The sequence below is a fragment of the Lissotriton vulgaris genome, chromosome 4_1, assembly GCF_964263255.1.
Source record: "Lissotriton vulgaris chromosome 4_1, aLisVul1.2, whole genome shotgun sequence".
Classification (NCBI taxonomy): Eukaryota; Metazoa; Chordata; class Amphibia; order Caudata; family Salamandridae; genus Lissotriton; species Lissotriton vulgaris.
In genome coordinates, this window is record NC_141691.1 from 166,361,387 (window position 1) to 166,378,116 (window position 16,730).

At 43.3% G+C, this 16,730-nt stretch overlaps 1 long non-coding RNA gene across 1 annotated transcript; it reads left to right on the forward strand.

Moving 5' to 3' along the window:
- Window positions 1–2,420: 2,420 nt before the first annotated feature.
- Window positions 2,421–3,914, forward strand: LOC147718531 (uncharacterized). The gene is made up of 3 exons (XR_015309987.1): window positions 2,421–2,518; window positions 2,717–2,805; window positions 3,614–3,914. It is a non-coding gene; the product is annotated as an uncharacterized LOC147718531 (long non-coding RNA).
- Window positions 3,915–16,730: the final 12,816 nt, after the last annotated feature.

Here is a 16,730-nt window from a genome sequence, read left to right on the forward strand (position 1 = left end):
CTGGCAAGAACATAACTGGAGGTTATATTTTCTGTCTTCTTCAAGGCTTTCCCAACTTGCACCAACTCCTACTTCGACAATGATTCATTGCTCTAATCAGTTTTGTGGAATATGGCCACGTTTTTTCCAACTAATGAACTGTCCTACTTTACTTCTTCTGTGTCCACCAAAAGATGCGAGACAACCGGGATTCAGCATCTAGGAAAATTCAAAACTGAAATAAATTTAATTGTTTGGGGAGTCACCCAAACCCACCTCTCGCACATGAGCCTTTAGGGAGAAAACAATTAGGGCGTGTGGATTCACTTTTAGAATTGTGATTGAATTTTAAATAAAAGTGTCTTTGTAGATCGCATTTCCTGACATGGGAATATTGCGTAATGACTAGTCGTAGTGTTACCCTCTGTTCACCTTTTGAACTTATACATAAATTGATCACCATATGATAATATTGTTAGGAACTGGAAACTTTAAGCTGGGGAAAACAAGTTTGTTTCCCAAAAATAATAAGTTGGTATTAGAAGTCAAAATTAAAGTTTTACCAGGAAAATTGAAGCTGATGTTAGGAGTGTAAAATACTCTGTTATATTTTTTATATTGTATCCATACAGGCCCATAGGGGTATTGGACATAGGCAGATTGGACTCTACTGCAAGGGAGAAAGTCCACCCAAACAAATCAAACATTGGCTCAGAAACTGCTCCTTGTTGAGCAACTTTCTCGCTCAGTCCGACATTTTGAAAGAGAAACTATTCCGGAGGGGATACCCTTGCCGCTTGATCAGAGAATCGTTCAAGAGAGCGAGGTATTTCAACAGGGATAGCATGTTCCTTGAGCGTGACCGTACCAACTATGACTGCCTTGTTTGCATTACTAAACACTTGGCGATGAATAATAAAATCCGACAAGTAGTCAACTCATTGTGGCACATCCTTAATGCCAATGACCTGGAAGAACAGTTACCTAAACCTATTTTTGCATTCCGGCGCAATAAAAATCTGCGCAATCATCTGGTTAGAGGAACTGTAGGGACCACGATGACATCCAAGCAAGTCAGATTATTTGGCCTTCCCCCTGTGGTTGGGAACCACCACTGTGGGAATTGTCATGCATGCCCGCAAGCCCTGACGGGTAGCATGTTGCAGATCGGCAATCGAACTATCAAATTGAATGACATGAGCACCTGCCGGACTTCTAACATTCTTTATGTTATTGTGTGCCCCTGTGGGCAGCTGGGCTTCCCTATGTGGGAGAGACTGGACGTGAGTGCAGGACCAGGATGGGTGAGCACAAATCCAGTATTCGAAATCTGAAGAGCGGGGCTCCGCTCGTAGCCCACTGGAGCACTGCCAACCATTGCGACTCTGATCTTAGATGGTCTGTTCTGGAAAAGATTCGTGCAATTCCTGGTAAAGATGTGACGGCTATAAGGAAGAAAAGAGAAGTTTTCTGGATTTTCCTTTTGGATGCGGTTAAGTCCGGCCTGAATGATTGGTGCCCCTGGGAAAATGCCATCCAGTGAATCCTTTCTTTGATTTTACCTCGCATATTTTGGAACCGCTTATATAAACTCTGTGTATCTGTATGGCTCTATTTATATGCCCCCGGTGGCTGAGATTGAAACGACCTCATGGCAGCAGTCAGCCCTCCTCCCGCTTTGTATCCCTGTTTAAATTTGGTTAATCTGGCATGTCTGATAACCTCTCGCTTTGTAATCTTTGAAATGCTTTTATAATATGAAGTGCATAAACGATGAGACCCACATGGGCCCCGATGGTTGGTTCCGTATGCGTGACTATCCGATGCCTCTCATGATGTGCGAGTATTCTTTAGGCAGCGTGCCCCCATACCATTGAGGGATTGGTATGCAGTCTTCCTCTGTTTACTGTGTGATTTGTTTTTCCTTGCGGACCTATTGAGGGTGCGTGCTCGTGACATGACCAGCGGTTTGATCCGCGCCGGGTCTTACCAAGTACTACATGAGCTTCAGAGTGGGAGGCCAGGTGTTCCTATTTTGGAATTAGAGGCAGGTGTTCTACCCTTTATTAGCAGTGGGAAGATGCTAGGTGGGGTTGCTTGAAACCCGTTGACCGCTTGTAAGGATCATTAGACGAGAGGAGAGTCACACTTACCACACTATATCTGAGGTGAGAAGGGCTCGCCTATGATTAGTGGATTAACCACTCGGCTAGCTATTTATGCATTTCGATTGACGTTGTCGGGCTACTGTAGGAACTAGGTTATTCTTTGTAGAAGTACTCTTGTAGAAGTATCGCTCTGTTCCGATTTAATTTCCCGGTAATTAGTTACTCCGTGACGGAGGTTACCGAATTAAGATAGCTGTGTTCTTAGCACTTTCTTTGAAATCGTGGTTTGTGGCTGCAACCTTATCGATCCTCCGTGCTATTGTTGTCCTTTGCAGAATACAAAGCTTTTATATCTGTGGGCGGAAGCGTTAGAAGACTCTCCTTTCGACTGTGGGCTGGAAACTATGACCTCCTTCGCTGTTTATCTTACGGTATGTGCAAATTAGGAATCTCACCCAGCCTCTTGTCTAGAAGTTATTCGAACCAGCAGCCGTCAGTCTTCTACTCATAATCTTATGTACCGTTTATCTAGTTAACATCGAGAATTAGATCAACTCGTAGTCGGTCTAAATGCCTTTGGCGAACTGTGGATCGTTATGCATTATTTATTCATGTACATTTTTATCTAGATATACGTACACAGGACCGTTTGAAGCAGGAAGTTACTATCCGTGTGAGACCTACTAAAGACCTATGGAGGAACAAATATCTTTAGCGGGTAAGCCCCCGACGAAATGTTGCTTGTGGGCGGCTTTGCGATTGAGTCGAGCTCCCATGAAGCTGTGACCTTTGTTGAAATTATTCCATCTTCATTTATCTTTACTTCGTACTTAATTTCATTCCGATTCCGAGGGGATTAGTGGGGGTTCTATGCCTGCTGGGTCGGACCAGTGATATATCAAGCTGCGACTTTTTGGATCCCTGAACCAGTGGCTAAGGTAAAATAGTGACCCTCTAAGTTGAACCTGGCGTGGGCCGTATTAATATCTAAATAGTAGTGCCCTCAAAGGAACTGGCCTTATTTTCATAAGAAAAATTAAAACTCTCCCTCTTTCAGTTAAGTAGGGTACTATCTCTTTGGGGGTTGCCATATGGCCATTGGAGAACGTATATGTAAAGTTTGGTGTCTCTTTTGAAGTGTGATGAAATGTGACGTTTGATACTTCTTGCATCTAGGGATTTCTATGTGTGCTAAGTTTGGCGTTCTGATTTATATTTTTTTATCCATTATCATATTTTCAATATTGGAGCTCACCGGGTGTGTGGCGATTTCTTGAAGTAAAAAGCTACATATTGAATTGTATATGACTATCTAATCTAATGAAATGTGCATAAAGTATATCTGAAACTGTGGACCCTACATGACTACTTGAATTTAATGAAATGTTCATAACCTATATCTGAAACTGTGGACCTTACTAAAAATCTTAGGTTCCACTGTTGATTGTTTTATTGAGTATAAAATTGTAATTTAGTGAACTTTATATCAGATTGTTGAATCTAAATTCAATTTCTTTCTATAACAGATTGGTCACTGGTGTATCTTTTATGTGTCGTGTTCTCCCATCTGCCTCGGCGTGAAAGCCCTGATGAAGGTGCGCCCGTAGATCTGGGCCTTGCACCGAAACGCGCGTTGGCTTTACATGAATTCTGGATCCTGCCTTATCGATCTGGACTTCCTGGCAGTGTGCTACGAAGGCTCCGCAGGGTCCCTTTCTTGTGTCACTCTGGGGATTACGTTGAGGAATGTGTATCTAGTGTGGTATATCTGTGGATGTCTGTGTGTGACTGAATGAGAAAAGAGTGTATGCCTGTTGAGAGGTTGATGTGGGGAATTCATATTATGTGTATTTATTGATGCAATTTCTACTTATTTATTAATTGATGTACTATGCTATCCAATGTTTTGAATAAAAACTATATAAACTAAATAATGAGAAAAAAAAGAAAATAAAGATTTTGTACATCTATATTTGTAATTCATTTCACCTTGTGACCCTTCATGTCGCCCTGTGGTGAGTTCCATGTTGTACATTAAAACGAGTGGACACTTTATGAGCCATTGTTTGATTAGTTTGGGTGGACTTTCTCCCTTGCAGTAGTGTTATTTTCCCCTGACGTCTGCCCTTATTCGTTGCAGGGGGCCCCTTTTGTATTGGCATAGGCACATTGGATACAGCAACAAGGCCACATTACCCTCAGGTCCCTCCTGTCCTCGTCCCCTTCATACTTACAAGTGAGATAACCTATCTCCATGACAGAAAAAAGAAAAGCAGGAATGCTGGTACACCCCTCCCCCTCCCTACTGGGAGTACATAAAGGTGCATTACCCAGCATTCCTCCTGCTCTTTTTTCTGTCTTCCGACAGTATGGATTTGACCAAGAGCTTGGGGGCTCCTGTGGCTTACCTGTTGCTGGGCTCCAGGATTGTGCTGGTCTTCTGGGTCTCCCCCCCTGCCGGGCTTGGGGGGAGCCTTGTTGGCACTTCCTGGCAGTTCCTCTGGGTCCTGAGTACGTCTCTTCTTGCGCTGATGGTGTCCGTGCTGCGTCTTTGTTTTGCTGGGCATGTCGGGGACGCAGCGGTTCCTGTTCCTCCTCCGGGAGTGCGTTGGCCTCCATGTGGCTGGGGCGCTTCCTTCCGGAGTTTGCCTGACTTCCTTTGTTTGATGCAGGAAGTCAGGCGTTTTCTGATTGCGGCTGGCGGTGGTGGCATGGGATGCTTGCCGGCCCTCCCTGTAAGTACCGCATAGCGGTTTTTCACTATTTATGTGGCCCGTGTTTCTGCCTTTCACTGCATTCCTATTTGGGGATGGTTGGTGCACAGTACTGCAGTTTTGGGTCGTTTTCTGCATTCCTCGTTTGGGATGCCTCCGTGTGGGGTCTTCCCTTTCCGGTGGTCCTGAGCTGCTAGTGGGCTGCCTGGCTTCTGTCCTGGGTAGCCTGAGGTCTTGCTCCTTTGGTGGCTTGCTGTGCTTCGGTGGCCTTCAGTCCGGCTCCTGGGGTGGCTTGCTGCACCTCGTTGTCCTGTGGTTCTGCAATCATGGGTAAACATGCCAAGAAGAGCAGGCATGTGGTTGAACCTTCCTCATCTTCGTCTTCCTCACCTCTTTCTCCTGCGCGTTCCAGGCGTCGTTCCCGGGGTGGTGATGCCAGGATGAAGATGCTTGTTAAGGAGACTTTGTTGGAGATGGGGGGTGCTCCCAGATCCAAGTCCACTGGTCGAGCTCTGCCTCCTTCTTCCGCTGAGTCCGAGGATGAGTGGCTGGGAGGTGATGTTCAGAAGGGCAAGTATGTCGACAAGGACATTATGCCGGACTTATTATGTTATGTTATGTTATGTTACTATTTGTTTTGTAGAGCGCTCAGCTGCTCCAAAGAGCGTCCCGGCGCTAAAGATCATCACACCAAAATACCAGCAACTAACATAACGTCATAACGGCACCATGAATAACCAGAACAGCAATTACAGGGCAAAAAGATAAGTTTTAAGTCCCTTCCTAAAAACAGAGAGATCGGTGCACGTCCTCAGACTCAGAGGCAGTGTGTTCCAGAGACGGGGTGCAAGGTAGCTAAAGGAACGGCCTCCACAGCGAGCACGCTTCACTGTTGGGACGATAGCCTTGGCCTGGGCCGCAGATCTCAGAGGTCTAGATGGGAGATAGAAATAAACCTTGTTGGGTCATGTTAAGGCTAATATGGGATTTCCCGCTGATGGTGTCCTTAGTACTTCTGGGAGTTCCTTGCTTCGCCAGTTCCAGTGCTCGGCTCCTGTGGTTATGCCTGTTCATCCTTGTGTCAAGGAGGTGCTGGACCGGGAATGGAGGGATTTGGATCGCATCCTGCTCCCTCGCTTCATGGCTAAGTTCTATCCTCTTCAGGATATGGCCAAGGACTTGCGGGACTCAGTTCCTGTGGATTCTTTTGTGGTCAGTCTCGTTGGGCGCACTTATTTGGCTGAGGATGCTGTTGTGCGGGATCCGGTGGACAAGAAGGTGGACGCTTCCATGAGGAAGGTTTATTCTGAATCTCATCTTGCACTCCGGGCTGGCATTTACGGTACTTATGTGGTTTAGTCTCTGCTTTCAGACTTGAAGTCTTGGTATGGTCTATGGATGATGGCACTGACTGTTCGGAACTTCTGAGTCATGTTGAGCGGCAGGTTAAAGTTCTGTCCGACATTTCCTTCGATGTGGTGCGTGCTTCCGCCCTCTCTGGGGGTGCTTGTGTGGCTGCTTGTCGTAACTTGGTTCTGAAGGACTGGAAGACGGATTCGGCCCAGAAGTCTGCTGCTCTGCGGTTGCCCTTTCAGGGTTCTATGTTGTTTGGTGAGGAATTGGAGGGCAAGTTACATCGGTTGTTTAAGGAGAAGAAACATTCTTCCTCTTTCAAGCAGTCTTCTGCTGTGCTGGCTTCTTCCAAGCCTTTCTTCCATCCTCCCTCTCGCAGGCAGTTTTCCAGCGGCAGGGGTCGTATTCAGTCTGGTAGGGGTCGTGATAAGAATGCGAAGTCCCCTCCTGCTAAGCCTCATTCCTGACTATCTGGCGTCCGAGGCCGGATCCTTGGTCGGAGGTCGGCTTTGGTTCTTTCTTCCAGCCTGGATGTCCTCCTGTTCAGACTTGTGGGTGCTAGATATTATCCGGTTGGGGTACCTCTTGGAGTTTTCACCCCCTGCTCTGGACTCAGGGTTCCGTCCGACTCCCTGACGGTCCTGTCTGTCCAAGTGGGCGGAGCTGTCTCTGGGGGTCAGGTCTCTGCTAGACAAGGGGGCGGTGCAGGTGGTTCCTCCCGGAGAGTGGGGTCAGGGATTTTATTCCATCATTTTTCTGGTTCCCAAAGTGACAGGGGGTTTCATCTTGTCCTAGATCTGAAAGCCCTGAACAAATTTGTGCTGCGGGTTCCGTTCAAGATGGAAACTCTTCAGTGAGTGATTCCCCTGGTTCTCCAGGGTCATTACATCTGCACTCTGGATGCCTATTATCATGTGCCGGTCCACCCCCTTTCTCATCCTTTCCTGAGGAGTTTTCTTCTGGGGGTCCATTACCAGTTCCTGGTTCTTCCATTTGGCCTGAGGTCGGCCCCCGGGTGTTTACCAAAGGTAAATGTATGTAAATTTATTTGTACTTGTAAAGCGTACCGCCACCCCATTCCGGGGCATCCTGGCGCTGTACTTATACTGCTGTGGAACCCTTCCTGGCTTTTCCCTGTGAAATGTCCACTCCTGGGCACCCCCAAGGTGAATCCAGGCCTCCCAGCACTGTTGGGGCTGTTGTGGAGATTAAGCAAACTATTGCCCAGAGTTGCAGAGGGGGACCCATGATTAGAATAGGCACCGAGGCGAGAATGATCAGGTCCGAGGAAATTGTGCCTAAGACCCGCCGAGGCGGGTATTGAACCCTGTTCCCGGGCCAGACCTCTGCATCAGGGTCTGCCGCTCTAACCATTGAGCCACACTTCTCCACGTAAGTCACCAAGGTGGTGGCTCACTTGGTGGCTTACTTGCACCTTCAGGGGATGATGGTATACCCTTATCCGGACGATTGGCTCCTTCATGCTCCCTCCAAGGTTCAGTTTTTGAGGGATCAGGGGTTGGTGTGTTCCACCTTGCAGACCCATGGGTTCCTGTTGAATCTCCCCAAGTGTCAACTTCTGCCATCTCAGGACCTGACTTTCACAGGGGTGCGTTTCCGCACGGATCTGAATCTTGTCTTCCTGCCGGTAGCTCGGGCGGTGACCTTGTGTTCCCTGGCTCATCGGTATTTGGTGGGTCGGTCCTTCCTAGTCCGTCTTTGGTTGCATCTTCTATGTCTGATGGTGGCTACGGTGTTCACTGTACCTTGGGCACGTTTCTATCTTTGGTCTCTTTGGTCCTACCTGTTGGCTCGGTGGGATCCTTTGTCTCGGGATTTGTCCCTTTTGGTTCCGGTGTCTCTGTCGATCCTTCCTGCCCTGCGCTGGTGGACTCTGTTGGACAATCTAGCCAGGGGCTTGCCTCTGCAGTCACCGCCTCCGGTGATCCTTACAACAGATGCCAGTGCTCTGGGTTGGGTGGCGACTTTAGGGTTGGAGTGCCTTCAGGGTTGTTGGTCGCTGCTGGAAGGTCGGCGGTCCTCAAACTGGCGAGAGTTGTCTGCGGTGTGTCGGGCAGTCATGGGGTTTCAGAGCCTGTTGTTGCACCAGCATGTGTTGGTTTGGTCGGACAACTCGGGGACCGTGGCCTACTTGAATCACCAGGGGGTACCCGGTCTCTGTCCCTGAATGATGTGGTGTTCCCATTGTTTTGCTGGGCGAAGGGCCATCTTTTGTCTCTGGTGGCTGTACATGTCCGGGGGTTGGACAATGGGGTGACGGATGCCCTCAGTCGTTTTTTTTCCTGCCTTCCTGGAGTTGGCTTTGACTCCGGTGGCCTTTCGTCTGGTGTGCAGGAGATTTGGTCTTCCCTTTCTGGACCTCCTTGCTTCCCGGCTCAATACTCTGCTTCCCTGGTTCTTTTCCCGGGTTCCTCAGGGGTGGTCTTGGGGGGTGGATGCCCTGACCCTCCCTTGGCCTTCTCGCCTGCTGTAGCATTTCCTCCTCTTGCTCTGTTCTCTCGTTTTCTGTCTCGGCTGGTGATGGAGGATCGGGAAGTGGTGGTGGTGGTGCCCTTCTGGCCCCGCCGGTCGTGGTTTCCGACTCTGAAGTTGTTGGCAGTTCAGGGGCTTTGGTTCTTCCCCTTCCCTCCGTCTTTCTTGCGGTCCTCTCCAATGTTGTCCCTCCGGCGGCCTTGGCTGTCGATTTGGCGGTTGAGAGGCAGGGGTGGAGAAATAGGGGTCTCCCCGAGCATTTAGCTGTGGCTATTCAGCAGTCCCGGAAGCCTTCTACTCTTCAGTCCTATGGCAGGCATTGGGGGAACTTCGAGCGTTGGTGTCTCGGTCTGACATTTTCTCCTTTGGTTTGTCCTTTGCCTGCTGTTCTTCAGTTCCTTTGGGATGGGTTCGAGAAACGTTTGTCTGTCTCGACTCTGCGGGCTCAGTGGGCTGCTATTCGGGATCTCCATGCCCCTTGGGGGAATCTGCCTGATGTTGATGGCCTGGGTTCCCATTTGTTGTGCAGTTTTGCGAATTCCCGTCCTGTGGTTCGGCCTTCTTTTCCTCTTTGGGACCTCCCTTTGGTTTTGAGGGCCTTGGTGACCGCTCCCTTTGAGCCTTTGGAGGAGGTTGATTTAAAGTTTGTCACCTTTGTCTTTTTGGTGGCTATTACTTCTGCTCGTCACCTTGGGGAGCTGGGGGCTTTGATGGTTCGGGAGCCTTTTCTTTCTTTTTCTGCTGATGGGGTTGTTCTTCGTTTGGATTCATCTTTTGCTCCTAAGGTTTCCTCCCAGTTTCCTGGCTCTCAGGAGCTAGTCTTGTCTGCTTTGTTTTCTGTTCAGGTGGATGAGGACGACCTTCCCCGGTCCTTGCTGGATGTTTGCCGTGCTTTGTGTCTATGTGGACCGTACTCGTTCCTTTCAGCGTACTGACTCCCTGTTTGTTTTTCTTTGGGGTGGTCTCCAGGGGTTGCCAGGCTTCCACTTCCTCCATTGGTCGTTGGTTGAAGCAGGTTATTGTGTTGGCCTATTCCCTTTCAAGTTCCCCTCCTCCGGCTGGGGTTCAGGGGTGTTCTACACGGGGGGTGGCTGCTTCCTGGGTGGAGGTTCGTGGTGTGTCCCTTTCTGAGATTTGAAGGGCTGCTATTTGGGCCTCTGCTAATACCTTTGTGTTGGAAAGTGGGTTATTGGTAGGGGAAAATGTAGATATGCCACTGGCAATAAGGCCACTAACACATGATAGGACTCAGCATAGGTCTTAGAAAAGTATTCCTTTCCGCAACCCTTGGTAACGTGGCTGTGAGCAGACAGGCATAACTTCAAAGACAGGTATGTAAAGCATTTAAAAACACCATTTCAGTAAATAATTAAGACACAACAAAAGAAAAATCCAACACCAATTTATAAAAATAGTTAATATTTTTATCTTTTAAATGACACCAAAACAAAAATAATCCACTGTAGGGAACCAGAGCTCTGTTAACCTGTAGCTTGCAGGGAGTTTCCACTCTTGAGTCTTTTGGTAGCAAGGTAATCCACAGGGCTGTAGTTTCAGATGGTGCTGTCTTCATAGGTCAGGCCTTAGAGTTCCTTGCACACAGCACAATCTTCAGCAGGGCACTTCTTGCTTCATTCAGTTTCAAGCAGCAGATCTGGAGGGCTCTGCCCCTCTCAGATACTTATTCAAAATTCTCGGGGTCAAGCACCAGGTCACTGCTGACCAATGAGAGCAGTTCAACTCCTCATGGTTATGACCACATCCTGTGGAGTGTGGCATTAGTTTGTCCCAGAGTGCATCAGTCTTCCAAATCCATAATGGCTGATTTTCCAGCAAGGAGGTAAGAGCTGGCTAAACACACCCCCTAACATCTGCACATACCTTTCTTAAGCCAAGCGCTGACTCTGGGTCACGACTGTCTTAGTGGATTGAAACCCATGCCTCCCTTCTGTCTTTGAAGAACGTAGTTTACGACGCCACCTCCTGGCCTGGCATTCCTATAGAACAGCACACTGCCCTTCCAGCAGCCTGGCTAATCCACTTAACTCTGACCAATCAGGGCAGACCACTGAAAGTCGAGTTTGGGCAAAATATAAGGTTTATAAAGCTGTCCTGGCCACCAGTGCAGCTTTTAAACTGACCTCAGGCTTCAGCACTGCGCACATGCTGGTGCAGAGAATCTGCTGCCCTCTAAACTGCCATGCCCCAGGATACTGGAGACTTCTAGGTAGTTTCAATCCCATGCCCTATTACATACTAGGGGCTTAGGTGGTAGGTCATGCCAACTACAGGGGTACCCCACCATACTAAAGTGTACCCTAGTGTATGTTGGGTGTCTTAACTGTGTTCTAATGTGTTCCTTTTGGCTTGGCACTGGCCCTGATCCTGGTTGAACAGAGCCCAGGGTCAGTCAGAGTCAGTTACCACCAGTTCCAGTCAGCAAAAAGTTGGGGGGTGCCCAGGGCACAGGATGACTTTGCAACATAGCCCCCCCCCAAACGAAAGCTGATGGGTTACTGACCTAGACCCTGGTAGTCCTCATCGGCTAAGTGGAAAAACCTGGAAAGTCCATCTGCATTGGCATGGGCAACCCCAGGTCTGTGTTCCACTGTAAAGTCCATTCCCTGTAGTGAAATGGACCACCTTAACAGCTTGGGATTCTCCCCTCTCATCTGCATGAGCCACCTGAGAGGCCTGTGGTCAGTTTGAACACGAAAGTGAGTCCCAAACAAATATGGTCTTAACTTTTTCAGTGACCACACCACAGCAAAAGCCTCTCTCTCAATGGCACTCCACCTCTGCTCTCTGGGAAGAAGCCTCCTGCTAATAAAGGCAACTGGCTGGTTAAGGCTCCCTTCATTCAGCTGTGACAAAACTGCACCAATCCCTTGCTCTGAAGCACCAGTCTGAACTACAAATTCTTTTGTATAGTCAGGGGCCAGTAACACTAGTGCTGAACACATAGCAGCTTTCAGAGTGTCAGAAGCCGTCTGACACTCTGGGGTCCAAATCACCTTTTTGGGCCTCTTTTTAGAAGTCAGTTCTGTTAGGGGCCCCACAATGGTCCCATCATTTTGAACAAACCTTCTATAGTACCCTGTCAGTCCAAGGAGTGCCCTGACCTGAGTCTGGGTAACAGGAGCTGTCCAATCCAAAATAGTTTGTATTTTAGCTTGGAGAGGCTGTACATAGCCCTCACCTACCAGGTGGCCCAGGTACACCACAGAACTCTGCCCTATTTGGCACTTGCTTGCCTTAATAGTCAGGCCTGCCTGCTGCATGGCCTGAAGCACTTCCCTTAGGTGGTTTAAGTGATCCCCCCAGGTAGAACTGTACACAGCTATATCATCCAGGTAAGCTGCCCTGAACTGTTCCAACCCAGACAAGACCCTGTTCACCAACCTTTGGAAGGTGGCAGGTGCATTCTTTAATCCAAATGGCATTACCTTGAAATGATAATGTCCCTCTGGTGTGGAGAATGCTGACCTCTCCTTTGCTCCATCAGTAAGGGCAATCTGCAGGTAACCTGAAGTCAAATCAAAAGTACTCAGGTACTTAGCAGCCCCTAACCTATCAATGAGCTCCTCAGCTCTAGGTATAGGCTGAGAGTCCGTCTTTGTGACTGCATTCAAATCTTTGTAGTCCACACAGAACCTTAACTCCTTGGGTCCTCCCTGAGGATTAGGTTTAGGTAACAGTACCACTGGACGGTAATCAGACATAATATCGAGAAAAAAAATATCGGAAAGACAAAATATCGAAGATAATATATCGATGGACAATAATATTGGGAATCAAAAATTTCGGTTTCAAAAATATCGTAATAGCTAAGTATTATAAAATATCGAAATCAATAATATTGTATGACAAAATATCGACAATACAAAATATCGTTTTGTAATGGAAAAAAAAATAAAGTAGTTTCAAAAATTACAGAAATTAGTATAAAAATTTATCATAAAATGTTACAATAAAATTAGACAAAAATATCTAATAAATATGAATTATAAAAATACATATCTAGTTTTAGGAGCGGGTTATTGGGTTTATAGGGGATAAAGGTGGGGAGTGTATTAAAATGTATGTAACCAAAATAAAAATATAACAATACATTTTTTGTTAAAAACTTAAAAAAATAATTTTTAATTAATATAAAAATTAATAATAGATATGTAGTTTTAGGAGCGGGTTATTGGGTTTATAGGGGATAAGGGTGGGGAGTGTATTAAAATGTATGGAAAAAATAATATATTTAAAAAAAAAATTTTTAATAACATTTAATAAAATGGAATTAATTAGTGTCCAGCACCTACATCTAATTATCGTTAATTGGAGTAGGAATAGTATTAATTAATTAGTGTACAGCACCTACATCAAATTATCATTAATTGGAGTAGGAATAGTATTATTAATTAATTAGTGTACAGCACCTACATCAAATTATCGTTAATCGTAGTAGGAATAGTATTAATTAATTAATTAGTGTACAGCACCTACATCAAATTAATTTAAATTGGAGTAGGATTAGTAATTATTAATTAATTAGTCTCCAGCACCTACTCCAATTTAATGTAGACTGGAGTTGGAATATTATTTATTAATTAATTAGTGTCCAGCACCTACTCCAATTTAATGTAGACTGGATTTGGAATATTATTTATTTTTTAATTAGTGTCCAGCAACTACTCCAATTTAATGTAGATTGGAGTTGGAATATTAATTAACAATTAATTGGTGTCCAGCACCTACTCCAATTTAATGTAGACTGGAGTTGGAATATTAATTAATAATTAATTAGTGTCCAGCACCTACTTCAATTTAATGTAGACTGGAGTTGGAATAATAATAATTAATTAATTACTGTCCAGCACCTACTTCAATTTAATGTAGACTGGAGTTGGAATAGTAATTATTAATTAATTATTGTCCAGCACCTACTCCAATTTAATGTAGACTGGAGTTGGAATATCAATTATTAATTAATTAGTGTCCAGCACCTACTCCAATTTAATGTAGACTGGAGTTGGAATAATAATTATTAATTAATTAGTGTCCAGCACCTACTCCAATTTAATGTCGACTGGAGTTGGAATAGTAATTATTCATTAATTAGTGTCCAGCACCTACTCCAATTTAATGTAGACTGGAGTTGGAATAGTAATTATTCAATAATTACTGTCCAGCACCTACTCCAATTTAATGTACACTGGAGTTGGAATAGTAATTTTTAATTAATTAGTGTCCAGCACCTACTCCAATTTAATGTAGACTGGAGTTGGAATATTAATTATTAATTAATTACTGTCCAGCACCTACTCCAATTTAATGTAGACTGGAGTTGGAATAATAATTAATAATTAATTAGTGTCCAGCACCTACTCCAATTTATTGTAGACTGGAGTTGGAATAGTTATTAATAATTATTTACTGTCCAGCACCTACTCTAATTTAATGTAGACTGGAGTTGGAATATTAATTAATAATTAATTAGTGTCCAGCACCTACTCCAATTTAATGTAGACTGGAGTTGGAATAGTAAATATTAATTAATTGGTGTCCAGCACCTACTCCAATTTAATGTAGACTGGAGTTGGAATATTAATTATTAATTAATTACTGTCCAGCACCTACTTCAATTTAATGTAGACTGGAGTTGGAATAGTAATTATTAATTAATTACTGTCCAGCACCTACTCCAATTTAATGTAGACTGGAGTTAGAATAGTAATTATTGATTAATTAGTGTCCAGCACCTACTCCAATTTAATGTAGACATGGAGTTGGAATAATAATTAATAATTAATTACTGTCCAGCACCTACTCAAATTTAATGTAGACTGGAGTTGGAATAATAATTAATTAGTGTCCAGCACCTACTCCAATTTAATGTAGACTGGAGTTGGAATAGTAATTATTAATTATTTAATGTCCAGCACCTACTCCAATTTAATGTAGACTGGAGTTGGAATAGTAATTATTAATTAATTATTGTCCAGTACCTACTCAAATTTAATGTAGACTGGAGTTGGAATAGTAATTAATAATTAATTACTGTCCAGCACCTACTCCAATTTAATGTAGACTGGAGTTGGAATATTAATTATTAATTAATTAGTGTCCAGCACCTACTCCAATTTAATGTAGAATGGAGTTTGAATATTAATTATTAATTAATTAGTGTCCAGCACCTACTCCAATTTAATGTAGACTGGAGTTGGAATAGTAATTATTAATTAATTGGTGTCCAGCACCTACTCCAATGTTATGTAGACTGGAGTTGGAATATTAATTATTAATTAATTACTGTCCAGCACCTACTCCAATTTAATGTAGTCTGGAGTTGGAATAGTAATTATTAATTAATTAGTGTCCAGCACCTACTCCCATTTAATGTAGACTGAAGTTGGTATATTAATTATTAATTAATTAGTGTCCAGCACCTACTCCAATGCTATGTACACTGGAGTTGGAATAATAATTATTAATTATTTACTGTCCAGCACTTACTGTAATTTAATGTAGACTGGAGTTGGAAAATTAATTAATAATTAATTAGTGTCCAGCACCTACTCCAATAATATGTAGACTGGAGTTGGAATAGTAATTATTAATTAATTAGTGTCCAGCACCTACTCCAATGTTATGTAGACTGGAGTTGGAATAGTAATTATTAATTATTTACTGTCCAGCACCCACTCCAATTTAATGTAGACTGGAGTTGGAATAGTAATTATTAATTAATTAGTGTCCAGCACCTACTCCAATTTAATGTAGACTGGAGTTGGAATAGTAATTATTAATTCATTACTGTCCAGCACCTACTCCAATTTAATGTAGACTGGAGTTGGAATATTAATTATTAATTATTTAGTGTCCAGCACCTACTCAAATTTAATGTAGATTGGAGTTGGAATATTAATTATTAATTAATTAGTGTCCAGCACCCACTCAAATTTAATGTAGACTGGAGTTGGAATATTAATTATTAATTAATTAGTGTCCAGCACCTACTCCAATTTAATGTAGACTGGAGTTGGAATAGTAATTATTAATTAATTAGTGTCCAGCCCCTACTACAATGTTATGTAGACTGGAGTTGGAATATTAATTATTAATTAACTACTGTCCAGCACCTACTCAAATTTAATGTAGACTGGAGCTGGAATATTAATTTATAATTAATTAGTGTCCAGCACCTACTCCCATTTAATGTAGACTGGAGTTGGAATATTAATTATTAATTAATTAGTGTCCAGCACCTACTACAATTTAATATACACTGGAGTTGGAATATTAATTATTAATTATTTACTGTTCAGCACTTACTGTAACTTAATGTAGACTGGAGTTGGAATTTTAATTAATAATTAATTAGTGTCCAGCACCTACTCCAATGTTATGTAGACTGAAGTTGGAATAGTAATTATTAATTAATTAATGTCCAGCACCTACTCCAACATAATGTAGACTGGAGTTGGAATATTAATTATTAATTTATTACTGTCCAGCACCTACTACAATTTAATGTAGACTGGAGTTGGAATATTAATTAAGAATTAATTAGTGTCCAGCACCTACTCCAATTTAATGTAGACTGGAGTTGGAATATTAATTATTAATTAATTAGTGTCCAGCACCTACTCCAATTTAATGTACACTGGAGTTGGAATATTAATAATTAATTAATTACTGTCCAGCACTCACTGTAATTTAATGTAGACTGGAGTTGGAATATTAATTATTAATTAATTAGTGTCCAGCACCTACTCCAATGTCATGTAGACTGAAGTTTGAATAGTAATTATTAATTAATTAGTGTCCAACATCTACTCAAATTTTATATACATTGTACATTTTTAATATAATAGGATTGTTAGATTATAGTAAGACAATAATAAAAATAGTTCTACATGATTGTACAAAAATAATTTTATTATGTTTTTTTTCTGAGGTAACAATTTTAATCATAACAAATGCACATTTATGAAACTTTGGTTTTTATGATCATATTTTCTAAATACAATGACAAGCAAATCTACAGAAGCATTATATATTTTTAAATTTTCTTTATTAATATGTAATA